This window comes from Micromys minutus (genome assembly GCF_963924665.1).
Source record: "Micromys minutus genome assembly, chromosome: 10".
NCBI classification, from domain to species: Eukaryota; Metazoa; Chordata; class Mammalia; order Rodentia; family Muridae; genus Micromys; species Micromys minutus.
In genome coordinates, this window is record NC_137979.1 from 20,417,444 (window position 1) to 20,429,504 (window position 12,061).

Sequence of the window (12,061 nt, forward strand, 5' to 3'; positions counted from 1 at the left end):
CAGGTCCTCATACATGCACAGCAAAGGTTCTTACCTGTAAATGAAGTTATATATTCTAGGTAGCCCATATAAAAGACACACAATCCAGGTATTTTATTTACAGGCCATAAGCCTAGCTTGGGCAGGTTTTGGGGCTATTATAACTTACATCCCAGCCACTTGTTACTTGCTGTTTTTCCTGGACAAGTGCTCATGGTCCATCTCCTTTCTCTGTATCTTTTCTTCTTTTTCCTCTGGTCTCTCCCTGTGACTTACAGCCAGATAACTGAAAACCTGCCTACCTCGGTCTACTTCCCAATCACAGACTTTTGCCTTTAATTAACAAATTAACTTGGGGAGCAAGGTTACATAGCATCACTTGGTATATGTAAGGATCTCCTCATGGGGGGGATGGTGGAGCAGATCATGGGGGTCAGTATTTAGCATAACACTTATGCTCTGAGCATCTCTCTAATCCCCTCTCCCAGGATCATTTAACCATTAAATACAGGTACCAATCAATGGTCTGTCCTAGCAGCAGGTCTTAGCGGTAGAGAACTGTACAGTTGGAACTTCTTCCTGGGGCAGTATCAGTTTAGGTCTTGAATTGAGAATAGTTGAGGAGTCATAGTGAGAGAAAAGTAAGTAAACTATCCCTGACTCAGTCTGGAAGGGAAATGCCCCCATCTCCATCCCTAGGCCAGAGCAAGAAAAGTTACTCAGAGACCAGTATAGTGAGCAGCCCAACAGGGACCCTGGCAATGGACCAGCATGACATGGTCACCCTGTCTTCTCTTCCTCACCATTGTTTCCTTCCTTAGTGCTCTCAATTGTAGATGCTGGTGTCTGTGTTTGTTTGAAATGACTTGATATGATCAAATGACACTCAGAAGAGTCGAATGTTTCACCTGAGTGTGATGCTGCATGCCGATCATTCGAGAACTTGGGAGGCTGAGGCAGGAAGACTGGGGATCAGTGGCCAGCCTAGGCTACAACAGAAAATCCTGCCCCCATACCAAACCAACCTCTAAAGTTTTGAATATCAATTGAGGATCTTACATAACAGATTTCTACATGAGCTGATCCCATTTCATAGATTTAAAATTTAGGAGAATCTTTGACTTATTTTAATGTGTGTACAGATTTCTTGAAGGATCGTGACCAATAAGTTGTCTGTGTGTATGGCAAACAATTCAGCGTTCTGTTTCCTTAAAAAAAAACAAAAAACAAGAATCATGGGGCTGGAGAGATGGCTCTTGCAGAAGATGAGGGTTCAATTCTCAGTGCTCACAACCAATTGTAACTCCATCCCCTCCTCTGACCTCCCAGGGCATCAGGCAAGTACATGGTACACAGACACTACATATGTGCAAACAAAGCACCCATACGCATAACATAAACCAAAGTTAAAAATTTAATAAGATCACTTTATTGTCATAAGCAAATCTGGACTGGATTTCACCCACTGCCCACACAAACGCCTGCCCCGTTGGAGATCCATTCCTTCTACGGGGCATTTCACAGTTAGATTGGGGGTTCTGACACCGTCAGGCTTTTATACATGTAGTCAACACAAAACAGAAAAGTTATCACCAAGGTGAAACTAGGAAAACAATCAGCTTTATGTTTCCTTTCATGGCATGCGTCCTTTTACCTGCTTTCTGTCGTTATCACCTGAAGTCAACTCCTTGGTTACCTCTATAAATATTGTGATTTTCTTTTTTAAAAAAGCTTTTTATTGATTTTTTTTTCTGAATTTCACATCATGTGCCCCTGTCCCACTTGTCTCCCTGTCCCTCCATATCCGCCTTCTGTCCTTGCAACTTTCCTTACAAAAGAAAACAAAAACTAAAAAACAGATACACAAAACCTTACCTTGGAAGCTGTTGTGTGTCACAGTATGTCACACCCTTGTGTGCACAATATTTACTTGCACATGTTCACTGCGATGAGTTGTTGGTGTGATTGGAAGCCTCTGGCTTCTGCTACACTATTAATACTGGATCTTCACTGGGACTTCTCTCAGATATCCCACTGTCACCCTGTGTCATGGAGCTCCCAAAGCTTTGGTTCTGTAGGACCAGCCCCTTCATGCACTCCAACAGGTCATAGATGGAGTTGATGATAGGGAGGGTCACCTCAAAGCCCTGAATCTGGGCCTAGCATGTAGCTGAGTAGTGCCAGGCCTCTGGATGTCCTCGACCCTGCCTGTGCTGTGTGGGTCGGCCAGCTCTCCCAAACCCATGCCACCAGGGCCAGCTCTACCTTGCTGCCCAGGAAAAGAGCCACTCTCCAGAGTGCAGCAGCCTTTAAGGGATGAGGCCAGCTCCCCCACTCTGCCCAGGTCAGGAGTGGGGCCGGTTCTTCCAAGTGCTTGCCTCCTCTAGCTGGTGAGGGATGGAGCCAGTTCTACCCACCCTCGGACCAGGGAATCTACATGGCCTTTGGTGGTAACATGGACCACAGACATTGACACAGACCCTGCTGGGGCCTAGGATCCAGACATGGCCCTGGCGGCAGCAAAGGCCAGGACCTCACCATGGCTTCAGGTGTTAGAGTGGACTACTCACATGAGGCTGTTCCTCACCACCCCTGTCTCCAGTTCTGCCTCTCTCCATTGAGCACACACTGTTCTGCTTCGCTTTCTCTCCCATTGCTCGCTCTCCTTAGCAGTGCCGGGTCTCTAGATGTCCTCCACCTTGCCTGTGCTGTGGGCCTAAATCTCGAATTCTATACCCACACTCACAGCTCTTTACACATACACATGTATGTATCAACTCAATGTTCTATATGTGTAGATGCTGTCAAATATTTGCCATGATCCTGCCCATCGACAGGTGAGCACATTTAAGATCTACTCCTGGCTTGGGCTGGAGAGATGGCTCAGCGGTTAAGAGCACTAACTGTTCTTCCAGAGGTCCCGAGTTCAAATCCCAGCAACCACGTGGTGGCTCAAAACCATCTGTAACAGGATGCAATTCCCTCTTCTGGTGTGTCTTAAGAGAGCAACAGTGTACTCACATATATAAAATAAAATAAAGGTAAAAAAAGACTCGATAAAAAAAAAAAGATCTACTCTTGGCTTGGAGAAGGACTCATCAGATAAAGGCTTAAAAGTTGGCCAGCCTTGGGCTGGAGAAATGGCTCAGTGGTTAAAAGCATTGAGTTCAACTCCCAGCAACCACATGATGGCTCACACACATCTTCTGGTGTGTGTCTGAAGACAGCTGCAGTGTACTCATATAAATAAAAATAAATAAATCTCTAAAAAAAAAAAAAAGTTGGCCCATCTCAACTTTGATCCCTGGTCCCCACATAAATGTGGAAAACAAGAGCCAACCACATAAAGTCGTCCTCCAACCTCCACATGTGCTCCATAGCTCTGCACCCTCTGCCCAGGAATAATTTTAATAATAAACTTTAATTTTAAAAAAATCTAGATAAAAGTAGAATCTTCCGCTCAGGGAGCAACCCTTTCTTAAGGCAATGGGGTAGAGACCTGTAGAGGAAGATGCTGGGACTCTGCGTGCCCGTACACGGGCGAATATTCTACACACTCACATGCATCATGATAGACAGCACTTTTCTGAAACCTTTTCTGAAACCTTCTTTTTGCTTGCAATCAATCTATAGTAATTATATGTATTTCTGGGGTCCAGTGTGGAATTGCAATACATATGTACAATATGTATAGTATATTATATATGTATGTATATATATGCACAGTATACATATATAGTACATATATCTATACATATGTATAGTGATTGCATCAGAGACTCTGGCGTATCTGTCACATTTCTTTGTGTTGTGAGCATTCAAAATCCTCTTTATAAGCTACTTTGAAATATTCAATAAATCGTTGTCAACCATTATGATCCCACTATAATGTCATCCCTGGGGGACAACATTCCACACAATGACCCTTTTCCCTTTGTAACCAATGAATCTTTTGTAGGGGAGCCCTTGGAGATTACAAGCATCTGGCTCTTTATTAAAATTCTAATGTATTCACTTTTTAAATTTATAGCCTCAGAGTTTCCTGTTTTATTACCATGTAATTTCTTATACTTTGGAGGGGGAGGAGACTGTGTGAATGTGTTAAATATTGAAACTGATGTTTTTAAATTAATGTGTGTGTGTGTGTGTGTTTGGGCATATGTGTGGAGTTCTAAAGACAACTAGAAGGAGCCAGTTCTCTGTTTCCATCCTGTGGGTTCTGGGGATCAAATTCAGACCGGCATGCTTAGTAGCAAGCACCTTCACTCACTAAGCCATCATGCTGGCTCTAAAATAAAATTTGAAGGGTAAGGACATGAAGTGTAAATCCTCCACTGGGCCCAGTCGTGAGCTCATCACTATTATCCTCAGTAAAGCTTAGGCACATGGCACCGAAGTTCCTGGGGTGTGCATTTGGAGGTGGGGCTGGAAGTGTGGAGTTGGGGAGTAATGAATCCCAGTGGGAGTAAGAAGGAGGTGGGTATTTTCCCACAGGAAAACGAGTGACAAGAAGAATGAAGAGATTTCCCCCAAGGAAATCTGAGAGCAAAACAGAGAGAGAGAGAGAGCGAGCATTCATAAGCCAGCATTTGTACACGAATTTCTTAGAGAAGAAACGGGTACCATCAAGTAAAGGCACAAGCCCTCAGTAGGCAATCAGTGGGCAGGGAGATCCATGCCTGTTTGCATTTAGAAGCCAGACAACGCCTCCCAAGAACAATGTAAGTAAGAGACATCACAGAAAGAACAAGCTGTGAACTGGCTAGGTCTTCCTGGGGGTAGCCACCCGCCTGTGTTGGGGTGCTGAAAGTAATGGCACTAGGAAGACACAGCTGGCCACCACTGAACCCCGTTGGAGGCTCCATTTTTTAAATTCAGGAAGTATCTGCCACGTTACACAAATCATGTTTAATGCCCCTCATTCTCTCTCGCTCCCCCAGGCTCTCTCCCCACTTCTCAGCCACAAATCTACAGACTGCTTATCATTCTTGTACGCACAGGCTATTTTAGGAAACTGTTTGTGTGTTGGCAGCTGCCCCTGGCCTGACCAGAGCGCACCTCCACAGACAGACACATTCTGCAGATTTCTAACAAAGCAAATATGTTGGTTTTGGCACAGATTTGCGCCAACGTATCAGACTATATTGCTTGGTTGACTAGGAGAAAATATCCAGGGAAAACACTTTTTATGACTTTAATTGTTATTATAGGTGCTTTCAAAAAATAAATCTGCGACTTGTAATATATTTGAGTGAAAGAACCCGCATCTGGTTCCGATTAGCTCTGGAGTCTGTTGGCTGACTTAGCGCAGGAGCCTTTTCTGGAAGTCAACTCTGTCTAGGGACTTTGTTTTCACCCTGAGAGGCACAGTGGAGACCTTGTTCCTGCACAAAGGCATGAACTGTTAGTGTGACCCCTCATGAACATGGCAGTGCTAACCAGACCCCTCCAGGCAGAGTCCTATCTTGGAGGAACACAGAGGCAAAGCAGAAGGCCAAGATTTGGGTTTAACAGATGGAGAGTTTGAGAACAGAGTGAGAGACTAGGTGCTGGGTGCCATTACTTTAACCTCCCTCCACCCACAAGGAGGACCAACGCTCTGGTGCAGCCTGCATCTCACTCCCTTACTTAGGGCAGGAAGACTGAAGAAAGGATGCACATGGCCATACATTTCCCTTTCATCATGGCAACTTGATGTAATTTCTGACAATACCCTGGAATAATGTACATTCTTCTCAGGAGACAAGAAGAACTGTAATAAGCACAGAGCCATTTCAGTTTTATGGGAGTGGTGGCAGGGTTAATGACAAGAAGTCGAGTGTGGTACTGTGTGCCTGTAGCTCCAGCTACTAGAAAAGCTGAGGCAGGAGGATTGTTTAAAGTAAGAGTTCCAGTGTAGCCTGAGCAATACAGTGAGACCTCATCTCAAAAACCAAAACAAAACAAAATAAACACCCATACGAATGGGTTAAAATAAAGCCACCAGGGCCCAAGAACACTTGAGCATGCTAGAAAGCTGTGTCTAGAACGTATGTCCCTGTGGCTGTAGTCTTTCTTTCTTTTGTTCTATCTCTCTCTCTCTCTCTCTCTCTCTCTCTCTCTCTCTCTCTCTCTCTCTCTCTCTCGTTCTTCCTTCCTTTCTTCCCTTTTTTCTTTCTCTTGTTAAGACTTACCTTCTTTTTTAAGTGTATGGCTGTATGCCTGCATGTATTTGTATGTCTGTATACCACAAGCATGCCTGGCGCTCATGGACTCCAGAACAGGGTATCAAATCCCTCAGAACTGGAGTTACAGATAATCCTCAGCCACCATGTAGGTACTGGGGACTAAATCCAGAACCTCTGAAAACACACACAGTGCTCTTCAGCAGGGAGTTGCCTCTCCAGTTCCTCCCGGATACCCTATCCCCCACAACTCACTCTCCCTGCTGAGGATGGAAGCATCAAAAGTCACTCACCCCAGAGCCATATGGGAAAGCTCCTAGAACAGCCCCTTCTCACTATCTCTATTTGCAAGTAGTCATAGCTCATTTCAATTGTAACCCTGATAGGAATTCAGGGACATGTAGGGTCATTAATGAGCACATCTTTGGGGCAACTGTGAGGGCTTTTCCAGTGAGGAGACACTGGAACATTCTCTCTGAAAGTAGCCAATACCATTCCATGGACTGGGGTCCAGGAGTGAATAAATATGAGAGGAAAAGCAGCAAAACACCCGTGTTTGTGCTTTTGCTCTCTGTCTCTCTGATTTCTGATCTAACCCATATAAGCAAGTTCCCAGTACTGTAGTTGTAAGCTTTTCCTGTGGTCACGGTTTTCACATCACAATGGACCCTGTTCACCAACACCATAACCTAAAATAAACCTTTCCTCCTTCCAATAGCTTCTTGTCTTAGTAATAAGAACAGTAACTAATGCATGTGGCCTATGCACCCCTAATCAGTTTCTATATACCCCAGGAGCTCCATCCTTCCTTAAGTACATATCTAAGGAAACAGAAAACAGTTCTGACCAGTAATAGTACTGAACGTAACCATGTATGTAAAGCACTCTAACAAGGTTGGAGAAAAAGCAGTCCTTTTCTGAGTTGCATATAAATATACGTGGAACAGTCTTCCAAAAAACCTCTCAGGAGTTGCATAAGGTTCCATGCATCATTGAATGGTTTGTCTCTATGCCACAGACAGGGATATAACTTAGGAGCAGGGACAAAGGAGAATTTCTTCTGGATAAGAATGTATGAGTAATAACCTTTAATGATGTCCAACAACTATCAAGCTATATATAAAGGCAGCGCTGTAAGCATGTCATAAGTATTAAACATTTAATCCTCCTTAAAGCCCTGAAGGGGCAGAAACATAAGATAAAATTTTTATAGATGGGGCAGGAGAGATGGCTCAGTAGTTAAGAGTACTCACTGCTCTTCCAAAGGTTCTGAGTTTAATGCCTAGCACCCACATGGCAACCCACACCATTTGATGCCATATTCTTGTGTGCAGATTACCTGCAGACAAAGTTCCTAAATATATCCAATACATAAAAAAGTAAACCTTTTTAAAAATTAGAGATGAGGAAACTGTTACAAAAATCTTAGATGTCAGGTGTGGTTGCTGTGATAGTTTGTGTATGTGTGGCCCAGGAAATGGCACTATTAGAAGGTGTGGACTTGTTGGAGGAAGTATGTCACTGTGTGTGAGAGCTTTAATACCCTCATACTAGCTGCCTGGAAGTCAGTATTCTGCTCGCAGCCTTGAGATGAAGATGTAGAACTCTCAGCTCCTCCTGCACCACATCTGCCTAGACACTGCCATGTTTCTACCTTGATGATAATGGACTGAACCTCTGAACCTGTAAGCCAGCCCCAATTAAATGTTGTCCTTATAAGATTTGCCTTGGTCATGGTGTCTGCTCACAACAATAAAACCGTAACTAAGTCAGTGGCACAGGGCTTTAATGCCAGCATTTGGGAAGCATTGGGCCAGCCTGGTCTATAAAGAGAGTTCTGAGACATCCAGAACTACACAGTAAGACTGTCTCAAAACAAAACAAAACAAATGTTTTAAAAATATAAATATCTTAAAAGAGTTAACGAAAGAATGTGGCTAATTCTAGAACAAGCCCTGGTCTGTACAGTCATTTATTCAGATTTTATGTAAGATCAGATTATAGTTTTTATGAATGACACAAACCATGTACAGAGTTACAGAAAGATTCTTCTGTCTGTATACAGTCTCCTATTCTAAGCCCATGTCATTCTTCTCCCCGCCCCCCACAGATCAAAAAGTATATTTAGTTAGGAAAGTAGATTCAACACCCCAAATGCAAAAACAGGTTGGACTGAGTATGGATTTCCTGACAGCCTACTGCTAACTCTAAGGAAGAAGTAATGCACCACCCATTCACATGATCCAGGCTGCAAAAACAAACTCAGAATAGTCCCAAGTCAATATGGAAAACCATGATAGAGAAACCTAAGATTTTTCAGGAATAGTTTTAAGTGGGAAGCCTCTAATCCTACCTGGTTAGTACTTTTCTGTGGGTTTCTCGGTATGAGTCCAGACCTCTTTGGGAGGGGGTGTGGCACCATTTATTTGTGATCTCAGCTGTTGTAATAGTTGCTGCTGTCAGCCTGTTCTCAAAGGATAACATGCTTTTCTATTCCTCTTGTCCAGGGCAGAAGGGTCTTCCAGGTGGCACGCCAACAGAACAAGAGACTCCGATGATGCCGGCTTCAATGATGGTGCCATCTAGAGAGGGAGAGGGTCATGGTACATTCAATCGTGGCTTCGGGCTGTGGTTCCTTGGTTGCTGGTAGTCTTATTCCATATAGAAATGATGTCCTCCTGGGAGCGGACAGAGACCACAGCCCCGCAGATCTCCTCCCCAACCATGAACTGCTCCCCGAGCACGGCCATTCTCCTGGCAGCGGGAAGCTAAGCCCTTCGGGAGTCGAATGATCCACTTGCCCCATTTTTATTTGCATCATTCTCCCACATAGGTTTAATTCCTTCTTTGATGAAAGTCACTGTGGCCTGTCAGGTCCCCAGGACGGACCGTATGGCTGTAAACTTCCGGAGCTGCTCCACAGAGGCAAAGGTGCCTATCTTCTTGATGTTCTGCTCATAGCTCTGTGAACTGGTGGGACGACCAGGGGTGATCCTAGAGTGCCAAAAGGTGTAATTGTGCTGCAAGGGATGTTCTGCTGCTCCGGGGACAACAGCCTTCCTCCTACCACCACTCTGGCTCTTGTCTCGGTCTGCTTTTTCCTTCTCACCGTCTTTCTGTGTGCTGTTTTCTTCATTCTGACCATGGTCTCCACTGTCATCATCTTTTAAGGCGTCAAACCTGTTGTCCATCCTCTTGCTACCGCTGTCACCACTGCCTCATGGAATGACTTCCGCTCTGCCGGGTCTCAGACCTCTTACAAAGCACCTTCAAACACAAGGTATGGCTGCAAGTCTGGAAAGCTCTCTACAAGAATTATGTAAATAATGGTAAAAGAAAATTGAGGACCAGATCTCCTTGTGTGTTGATTGAAATATTATAAAACCATCCCATGTCATCATCTACTAGGCACTGGCCGGCAGCTTCAGTGTGTTTTCATCCCAGCAGACACACACTATTCCTTTTGCCTTGGCTTGTCTCACCCACACTGGCTCTGCCTCTCCAGAGCTCCGAAGTCCCTCTCTCCCCGCAGCTTACTAAGTTCCGCGGCTAGCTGCTGCCACACACACTCCATGTTTCCAAATTCCGAAGGCAGGCTGGGGGTACTCTGGTCCTGCTGGACCTTTCTCTGGAACCCAGTTTGCCATGGGAAGGAAAACACCACACAATCTTCATTTAGAATCAACAAGTAACACAATCGCTGGGCCCAGAACCTAGCATCCTAATTTTATAAGCTATTTTATTTTATGCTATATACACTGTACCTCCATGCTCTCTCCTATCCAAAAGGGAGTTCCTTTCTCCTGCCTCCCCTCTAATTCTTCCTGACCTGAAAGTCCTGCCTACTCGCCTGGTGATTGGTCCCTGGAAATCTTTTATTCATTAGGAGAAGGCTCTGCCACACTTGTGTTCCATACTTGGAATAAGTAGAGAAGCCTAGGTGGTTTCATCTTCTTGGCAGAGGGTTGCTCAAATACATCTCGTACCCTTCAGCCTTTTTTAAAAAGAATTTTGTGTTCTGGGCACTCTCTTGGCCCCATGCAGAGTCAAAGGAAGTGGTATCTTGATCCACAAGGTGGATGTTCTTGGTGTGACCAGACCATCCAAAATTCTTGACCTGCATGACTTTTGGAAGAATGGTTTTGTTGAAATGGTCCACAAGAGTAGGTGCACTAAAATCTCTCTTGTAGACTTCTTCATCCGCATCCATGAAGAAGTGCCTCGGTGATAATACTTTTGTAAAAACTTGTATTTGCCTTTAACAGCTTTGTTAGTAATGACTTTGCCATTTGCCCGAAGTTCAGCCCGCCTTTCCTCCTCAGTCAGATTTCGCATGCGTTCAATCTCTGCTTTCTCCTTTTCAAGCACTTCTCGGTCTTCTCTGTCCCTCGATTCTTTGGAGCTCTCGGACTTTCCATGCCTCATACTCCTCATTTTCATCATTGGTATTGAGTGCATGCAGGGCGGCAAGGGGCTGCTTGTTTTCCTCTAGCTCTTTCTTGGTCTCTTCTTCTACAATCTTGAGTGTGTACTTCGCCACTCTTCAGCCATGCGTTTTGCTTCCTGTTCCAATTGCTTCTGTTTCAGTGCTTCAGCTTCTCGTTCTCGAACTGCCACCCGATCCTTGTTTCGAATGAAGTCAGGCTTAAGTAGAGGCTCCATTTCATCTTCACTGTCTGTTTACTCCTCGTACTCTGACTCAGACTCCTCCCCAGAGCGCCCTTCATCTTCCGCTTCCGTGTCTTCCATCTCTTCATTTTTTTTTCTATCCTGTGCTCGCTGACCCATCAAGCTACGGCACCGCTCTATTTTTTCATCGTCAATTTCTTCCTCTTTTTTCTCACTATCTTCTCATTCCATACTCTAAACATCTCCTTCTACTTCTGAGTCACTTTCTACCACTACTTCAGGTTCCAGTATGTTTCTGTGTCGAAACAATCTCTCTTCCACATCTTCACTAATGTGGTTCTGTAAACGCCGAAGTTGAGGGTCACTGGATAAAGTCCTTCTCCTATTCCTCAGGCTCTGCTTCTTGTTCCTTAGCTTTCTTAATGAACTGAAATTCTTCATTCTCTTCATTTGAGGACTCCATCGGGGCATAATCTGGTCTCTTTCCGGACACATGTTTTACCTTCACGTTTTCCATTGAAATTTCACCTTTCTCATTGCGAACTGGGACAGCCCCAGCTGTAGAATGAATGGGCGGCTACTTCATGAATGCACTTGGGACCGACATGGTGATGGCTGCCGCGGAGACTCCCCAAAATTGACTGAGTCCCAACAACGAAGAGCGAGGAACAGAATACCGCTTCCCACCTAGTTTTGCCCGACAATGCTGCACGACTAGCAGAAACAACTTCCGGCAGTGGTAGAGGAACCGGAAGTATATAACAGAATTGTGGGAATTTGGAGGCACGCTGAGCGCCCACCACTTAAAGGGCTAGACTGAAATTTGCAAGTCTTCGTAGGCAACCGACAGTTGCTTATTTTGGGTTTTGGTAAGGTTCAGGGAGGTTCAGATTAAAGGTTTCATTTATTATGTCTTGAAGAAACCGAGCAGATTACAAGGGGCTGTGTGTGCATATTGTTGAGAATTCAGAAGTGTAAAGAGTTTGATCGAGATACTTGGGTTGCACTTGTAATCCCAGCATTTGGGAGAGGGTGAAACAGGATTACCGTTTTTTGGAGGCCAGCCTGGGCAATAGGATAAGACCCAAAACCCAAAAGAAGCAATTGTCAACCAAAATAATCTTCCAATTCTTGAACAGTTGAAGGCTGGAAAGTTGCCTACGAAGATGCACAAATTTCAGCCTACCCCATGCTATTCGTTATGTCTCTTCCTTTCCAAGCCCTAACCAAGCCTGCCTCAGGCTTTTGATTCAGGCTTCTGCCTTGACTGCTTTGAGTGTTCCTGATAT

At 44.6% G+C, this 12,061-nt stretch overlaps 2 pseudogenes across 2 annotated transcripts; both read right to left on the reverse strand.

Moving 5' to 3' along the window:
- Window positions 1-8,752: 8,752 nt before the first annotated feature.
- Window positions 8,753-9,334, reverse strand: LOC308425145 (eukaryotic translation initiation factor 4E type 2-like; annotated as a pseudogene). The gene has a single exon. The product of its transcript is annotated as a eukaryotic translation initiation factor 4E type 2-like (transcript).
- A 684-nt stretch (window positions 9,335-10,018) lies between these two features.
- On the reverse strand, window positions 10,019-11,379 carry LOC308425146 (microfibrillar-associated protein 1A-like; annotated as a pseudogene). Its single transcript has one exon. The product of its transcript is annotated as a microfibrillar-associated protein 1A-like (transcript).
- Window positions 11,380-12,061: the final 682 nt, after the last annotated feature.